This window comes from Otolemur garnettii, unplaced genomic scaffold, assembly GCF_000181295.1.
Source record: "Otolemur garnettii isolate 467f Iridium unplaced genomic scaffold, OtoGar3 scaffold00011, whole genome shotgun sequence".
Classification (NCBI taxonomy): Eukaryota; Metazoa; Chordata; class Mammalia; order Primates; family Galagidae; genus Otolemur; species Otolemur garnettii.
The window spans coordinates 28100586-28108609 of NW_003852406.1; the positions used below are offsets into that span (position 1 = coordinate 28100586).

The 8024-nt window shown below is 38.7% G+C and overlaps 1 protein-coding gene across 1 annotated transcript in view; it reads right to left on the reverse strand.

Moving 5' to 3' along the window:
• The window catches only part of HMG20A (high mobility group 20A), a 73681-nt gene that overhangs the window by 64586 nt on the left and 1071 nt on the right, over positions 1-8024 (reverse strand). The gene's annotated exons all lie outside the window — the stretch shown is intronic.

The following is an 8024-nucleotide window of genomic DNA, read 5'->3' on the forward strand; positions in this document are numbered from 1 at the left end:
TAATAACTATTGTTCTATTTAATAGTGCCTGGCACATAAAAGGTACTCAAATATTTTTTCAAATAAATACCTTTATTTGTATTTATTTCTTCAGATGATAGCCCTTAATTCCCATTAGGATTTATCTATTTTGATTATATGGGGATAGTTTTAGAATCAAATTCCAATGTCTTTGTCTAGTCTGTGTTCACTCACCTTCTCTGGTAACTTTATGTTGACTGATAACAGACTCCCTTATTCCCTTCCTTAAGACACTTTCACCTTCTAAACTCAGTTGATTTTCACTAGGAAAGGATGGACCATATACCACATCCTAACCTAAGAAATCTGAAGCTTTCTTCAAGATCCTAAAATGTGTTTCTCCTTTGTTAACATCTCTGCAATCTAACCATTCACCTCACTGCCCGCTATATAAAGACAAAAGATAACCAGAGTTATCCTCCCACCCATACTCACCTGATCCTTAAGAGTACCTTTAGCTCTCTCATCTAGCAGCTACATTTCCCTTCTGGACCTGAGAAAGAATTATCACTTCCTTGCTTTCCAGAGTTATCCTCCCACCTATACTCACCTGATCCTTAAGCATACCTTTAGCTCTCTCATCTAGCAGCTACATTTCCCTTCTGGACCTAAGAAAGAATTATTACTTCCTTGCTTCACTCTTCTAGTCTCATCTAAAATTCTCTATTCTTCAAGTCTAAGTATTTTTTTCCTCTCTTTTTAGATATAATTCACATAACATAAAATTTGCCACTTTAGAATGCAATTCAAGGGTTTGGGGTGTAGCTGACACCTTGAACAACATGTGTTTGAATTGCATAGACCCAGTTATAGGCAGGTTTTCTTTCTCCCTCTACTACTCATAAAACAGCAAGACCAACCCCCTTTCCTCCTCCTTCTTGGCCTATTTGATGCGAAGATGGGGTTGAAAACCTTTATGATGATTCACTTCCACTTCACGTACAGTAAATACATTTTCTCGTCCTTATGATGTCCGTTACTTTTTTTGGGGGGGGGCAGTCTTACTTTGTTGCCCAGTCTAGAGAGTGATGGGCTTCAGCCTGGCTTACAGCAACCTCAAACTACTGGCCCCTGTCTTAGCCTCCCCCAGTAGGCGGGACTATAGGCGCCCGCCACAATGCCTGGTTAATTTTTCTATTTTTAGTAGAGACAAGGTCTCACTCTTGCTCAGGCTCGTCTTGAACTCCTGAGCTCAAGCAATCCTCTCACCTCTGCCTCTCACAGTGCTAGATTTATAGGTATGAGTCACCATGCCCTTATGATTTTCTTAAGAACATTTTCTTTTCTCTGGCTTACTTTACTGCAAGAATTGAGTATATAGTACATATAACATAAAAAGTACATGTTAATTAACTGTTTATGTTATTGGTAAGGGTTCCAGTCAACAGTAGGCTATTAATATCTAAGTTTGGGGGGGAATCAAATGTGATTTGTAGATTTTCGATTGCATGGGGTCCGTGCCCTTAACTCCTATATTGTTCAGAGGTCAACTTTTTACTAGGAAATAAAGACTTTTAGTATACAAGGTAGTATAGTTATCATCACTACATAATTCTAAAATATTTTCATCACTTCCAAAAAACTCCTACACCTGTTAACATCACTCTCCATGCCCATCCACTAACGTACTTTCTGTCTCTACGGACTTGCCTATTCTAGACATCTCATATAAGTGAAATCATATAGTACATAGCCTTTTGTGTCTGGTTTCTTTCACTTTAGTGTAATGTTTTTGAAGTCCACCCATGTTACTGCATGTATCTTTATTCTTTTTAGAATATAAAACAATATTCTGTTGTATGGCTGTGTTATATTATCTTTATTCATTCATCAGTTGATGGGCTTTTGAGTTTGTTTCTAGTTTTGCCTATTATGAATAATACTGCTATAAACATTTCTGTATCTAAGTTTTTGGGTGAATCATTTCCCTTCGATATATAACTAGGACTGGAAATAACACAAGTTAAGTGTCCTAATACTTGATACCAAACATATTTGGTTTCTGAGCTCAGGTGGCAGGAGATAGCTCTCCGTAGTGCATACAACTCTATACTGACCTCCCCATCTTACTCCCACTCAAAAACCTGCAGTCTACAGAGCCTATGCATGCTATAATTTATTATTTTTCCCAACTGAATTGAGGGCAGGGATCAGTTCTCACAGCTCTGATCATAGAGTACGTGTTTAATATATGCTTCTTTGATATCCTAAGACTCTCATATAGGAGAATGATGACTTATTTGCTCTTTCATTCTAGAGATGTTTGAGTATCTATTGTATGCTGGCCACTGTGCATGATTCTGGGCATAAATGGTGGACAATTTGCTCAGTTTCATCATATTTTAACTTTACAAATACAGTATTTGCTGAATACCTATGACATGAATGGCATTGTGCCAGGTATGACAACAGGCACAGAGATGAATAAGATATAGTCTGTGGACTTTTATGGGAGGACTTAAATGCTGCACACAAGAGTAATAACAAAAACAAACAACGGAACCCCCCTGGATATTAAATGCCACTGAGAAAGGTACAAATGTCTCAGAGATTTAATGGACAGAGCATATATGGTTTGGGAGTGTTGATGAAGAAGAAAGGCATCAGAAAATACAGTAGAACCTCTGTAAGATGACCATCCAAAGGCCTGTAACAAACTAGTCAACATATGGAGGTAGTCAACGTAAGGAACAAAGTCTACTGTACTAATGTGTACATGTGGTGCATGTTCAGTCTATGAAAATTAGGTCAACTTAGGTAGGTGGTCAACACAGGGAGGTGGTCAACTATGGATGTTCTATTATACTCCTAAGCATGGTATATGAGAACTGACCTCAAAGTAGATGGCATTTTGGTTAGGCACACTGACATATGCCTGTAACTCTAGCACTCTGGGAGGCCAAGATGGGAGGATTGCTTGAGGTCAGGAGTTCAAGAACAGCATATGAGTGAGATCCCATCTCTACCAAAAAGAGAAAAAATTAACCAGGTGGGGTGGTGTACTTGTTGTCCTAGCTACTCAGGAGGCTGAGGGAGGGGATAGAAGGATTATTTGAATCTACACATTTGAGGTTGCAGGAAGCTATGATGATGCCACTGCACTCTACCTGGGGTGACAGAGTGAGACTTTGTTCTCAAAAACAAAAAACAAAAAACAAAGTAAGTGCCACTTCGATAGATGAGAATTCTTAGAAAAAGATAAAATGTTTTCGGGTCAGCAAAGATAGAAAGCTTGGGTACAGCACAGAAATTTCTTTTAGAGTTCATTGCAATTGGAATGTGTAATGAGTAATGAGAGGTAAGATCATAGCATGAAGGGTCTTCAATATTAGGCTTAATATTTAAATAGGTTTAGTAATGTGAGTTCAGAGGCTTCTCATAACAATTCAAATTACTTTAGAGATTTCTTAATCTTTTTTTGAAACTTCTATTACATGTATTTTTATTTTTATTTTTTAGAGACAAAGCCTCAATCTGTGCCCTGTGTACAATGATGTTATGTCATCATACCTCACGGCAACCTCAAACTCTTGGGCTCAAGTGGTCCCCTTGTTTCAGCCTCCTGAGTAGCTGGGACTGCAGGTGCCTGCTACATTGCTCAACTAGTTTTTCTATTTTTATCAGAGACAGGGTCTTGCTCTTGCTCAGATCATGCCTTGTTGAATGTGTATTTTTTTTTTTTAGAGACAGAGTCTCACTTTATCACCCTTGGTAGAATGCCAAGGTGTCACACAGCTCACAGCAACCTTCAACTCCTGGGCTTAGGTGATTCTCTTGCCTCAGCCTCCCAAGTTGCTGGGACTACAGGCACCCGCCATAATGCCTAGCTATTTTTTTGTTGCAGTTTGGCCGGGGCTGGGTTTGAACCCACCACCCTCGGTATATTGGGCCTATGCCCTACGAGCTGAGGCACAGGTGCCACCCCCTAACGTGTATTTTTTAAAGTAATCATAAAAATTAGTGATTTCTCATTCCCATGAAGAACAAAAAAATATCTTGAGTACTAAGTAAGCACGCTTATAGGGGGAGAAGGCAAAACTCTCAATAAGTCCAGCACTGTATACCATACTTTGGGGAAAATAGATGGTTTAAAACAGACTCATGGGCAACAAATCACAATAGTGAGAATAGTCAAAGAAAGATTAGGGGTAAAATAATAGCATCTATTCAGCTCCTAGCACCAGGCACTGTGCCAGAAGATTTATATAAAGTAATATTTGTTTCCCACCAATCAGCCCCCTTTACAATTAGGGAAACTGAGACTCAGAAAGATCAAGTAAATTGCCCAAGATTAACAGGTTAGTAAGCTTAGCCAGTAAAATAAACGTACAGACCAGTTTTGAATCCAGGCCTGTCTGATCTATTTTTCCCATTGTTTATTTTTGCTTATTTTTATTATTTTTACTTGTTTTTATAATCCAAAGGAAGCTAGAATGGTTAGGATCATGATGCATGTATCAATGAAAGGAGGTGAATATTTAAAACAGGGGTTTGTATGGGCTGGAAAAAAAATTAGGCTGAAACATTCAAATATGGGCTTAGAGATTAAGAACAAGAAGATCAAGTTTAGGGATGCTTCTTCTTCTTTTTTTTTTTAGACAGGAGCCTCAAGCTGTCCCCCTGGGTAGAGTGCCATGGCACCTCAGCTCACAGCAACCTCCAACTCCTGGGCTCAAGCGAGTCTCCTGCCTCAGCCTCCCAAGTAGCTGGGACCACAGGCGCCCGGCCACAACGCCCGGCTATTTTTTGGTTGCAGCCGTCATTGTTGCTTGGCGGGCCTGGGCTGGGAATTCGAACCCACCACCTTAGGTGTATGTGGCTGGCGCCTTAGCCACTTGAGCCACAGGCGCCGAGCCTTTTTCTTCTTTTTTAAGAGACAGGTGTCACTCTGCCAGCCAGGCTGGAGTGCAACAGTGAGATCATAGCTCACAGTAGCTTCAAATGCCGGGGCTTCAAGTGATCTTTCTGCCTCAAGCTCTCAAGTAGCTGGAATAAAAGTGCACACTACTATGCCTTGCTAATTTTTCTATTTTTTATAGAGATGGGTTTTCGCTACATTGCCCAGGCTGGTCTTGATCTCCTGGCCTCAAGTGATCCTTGGCCTTCCATAGTGCTGAGATTACAAGCCTGAGTCACTGCACCTGGCCCTAGGGCTGCTTCTTTGTTATTTTTTGAGACAGTGCCTCACTCACTTGCTTTGGGTAGATTGCCACGGCATCATCATAGCTCACAACAATCTCATACTCTTGGGCTAAAGTGATCCTCCTGCCTCAGCCTCCCAATAGCTGACTGCGGGCACCTGCCCCAACGCTTGGCTACTTTTAGAGACAGGGTCTCACTCTAGCTCAGGCTAGTCTTGAACTCCTGAGCTCAGGCAATCCATCTGCTTCAGCCTCCCTGAGTGAGCCACTGTGCCTGGCTCTCAGGCTGCTTCTTCATTCAGTTTGAACAACAGTTATAGCACAGGTCCAGTTTAGGAATACCAAGGCAGCAAAACTGCAGTTTTAATTTACAAACTAGAGAGTAAACACCAAGAGAATGTGAACATTTGTTTGTATTCATTGTATCTGAAGTTCTGATGATAGTGACTGGCACACAGTAGCACTCTAAACTTTCATTGAAATAATGAAAAGTCAAGTAAGAGGTATTCACCTTTGAATACTCTTGAAGGTCTGAAATAAAGATAGTAAAGCAATATGCTTAAAAACCATTCAAGCAATTAGGATACTTCTTTAACCTGCAACCCGAAGCAAAAACAACAAAAACCCACCACCATCATAACAATAAACAAAATAATGGCAAAACATTCACATGATTTTACAAAGAAAGGTAGATAAAAGAATGAAAAGACATTTTTGCATTATTTATAACCTTTCTGTGGATAATCAAATTTCATTGAGATGGAATCCAGAATTTTGACCTAGTGTTTTAATATTTCAAACTGCAGTGAGCAGTGTATCCAATGACTGCTTTTGGAAAAGCAACTATTTACCTCATCCAAGTAAAAAAAGCAACAATTTTTAAATTATAGTTGATTAGTAAGGGAGTGAAAACCACAAATTCGTTAGCTCAAAGAAATAACAAAGTCTTATCAAAGTCTTATTTTTCTAATTTTGATACTATGCTTCTATTGTAAGGAGCAAAGACAAGTGCATGAGGAACAGTAAGTTAAAGTAAAGCCCTCTGGAAGACAGAAAGCCACTCTACAGAAACATTTTTAAAAATAATAAAAGCAGGTTCCACAGACTTTCCCTATTTTTCACAAGCTTTTCTAATATTTCTTTTTTGATAGGCCCAATGAATAACTGCCACTTATCACAAAACATCTTTCAGATTATGTATTTTATATATTGCTTCTCTTCAAGCCACTCAATTCTTTCAGCTACATCAATTTTTGTCATTTCTGTTATACTGTATTTCTGCCATGGAATATCATAAAGACTAATTTAATAAACTCCTTTGCTTTCCAAAGACAATTTCCAAAAGGCAGTGCAACTGTATCTCAATCAATATCACAGCATCATTTTTTTGTTGTTTCTTTTAGTTCTCTAATCTTTCCATACTTCAATAATTCCTATTTTCTTCCATATTACATTAAAATAGAGAAGATAGTGAATATTTTCTCTTTAGACAATTAATCCTTGGGGCAGTCTATGCATCCTTAACCTTCTATTAGTAACAACACAGACATTATCTTGTCTTGCCTTTTCCGACAACTACCATAGCAATTTTGTGACCTTCCAAAAGATAATTCATAATTAATTTTAGGGTTTTAGGCTTATTTCTAAAAGAAGTCTACATTTTCTCTTTACTGCAACATTTGGTTTAAATAGATGTCTAATGAACTCTAGACCAAACAGCTTCTTAAGAATTAGAATTAAATAAGTGCCAATATGGAGACCAGATTAATAATCCAAAATTTAAAAAATACATAGGCCTTATTATTTTAAAATTTCTTGAAAGACATTAATTTTAGGTTCACTGGACAGATATGATAAAATTACTAAAACTATTGAGATTTCACAAAATAAGGTCCAAACAGAGTGAGTCCTTCAGTACACAGACCTCTTACCCCACGTACGTTAGTTGACAACAGAAGCTAAGGAATAAAAATTGTTGACTGTTGGCTTGGCTTCAGTAGCACAGTGGCTACGGCGCCGGGACGTACATCAAGGCTGATGGGTTTGAACCCAGCCCAGGCCAGCTAAACAACAATGACAACCTCAACAAAAAACAGCCGGGCGTTGTGGCGGGTGCCTGGTGCCTGCAGTCCCAGCTACTTGGGAGGCTGAGGCAAGAGAATTGCTTAAACCCAAGAATTTGAGGCTGCTGTGAGCTGTGATGCAACAGCACTCTACTGAGGGCGACATAATGAGACTGTCTAAAAAAAAATTGTTGATTGTTTACTACCACCTCACACATAGTTTCTTGTAAAAAATGGAGAACACAGGACAAAAGAAAGTTCTTTCTTGTTGATTTTCTGTCCTCCCTGAGCCAATTTTTTACTCAAACTCTGAGATGAATCTCATACCCCTTGCACCATACTTAAAACCACAAAAAACAGACGTTATTGTTAAATCAGTGGTGAATTTAATTTTAAAAAGAGGAAAGTGTACTAAAATACAATTTTCACAAATGCTACATGTAAGAATGAGAATTTTAAAGGGTTGATGAAGTTGTTCCTAGGTCCAGGGCAAAACCCATAGCCCCCAAATCAACGGGTCTATGAACTGAAGATATTAATTAACAGTATCAGGTAAGCCAAACTTGAGTACTTCAGTATGACTTTCACTCTAAGATGAAAATGCCCCATAATTTATGTAAAATATTCAGTCCTCTAATAAACCACTTCCTGAAGAGAGTTTCTGTTGCATGTCAAAGCAGGGAGCACTATACCTCACTCAGTCAAGGTTGGACTTGAAAGGGGAGCAAGGGTAGACACTTCGTGAGTCCAAAGAAAATATGTCGTCTTGTAGAGAAGAGAATTTTTTTTTTTTTTTTTT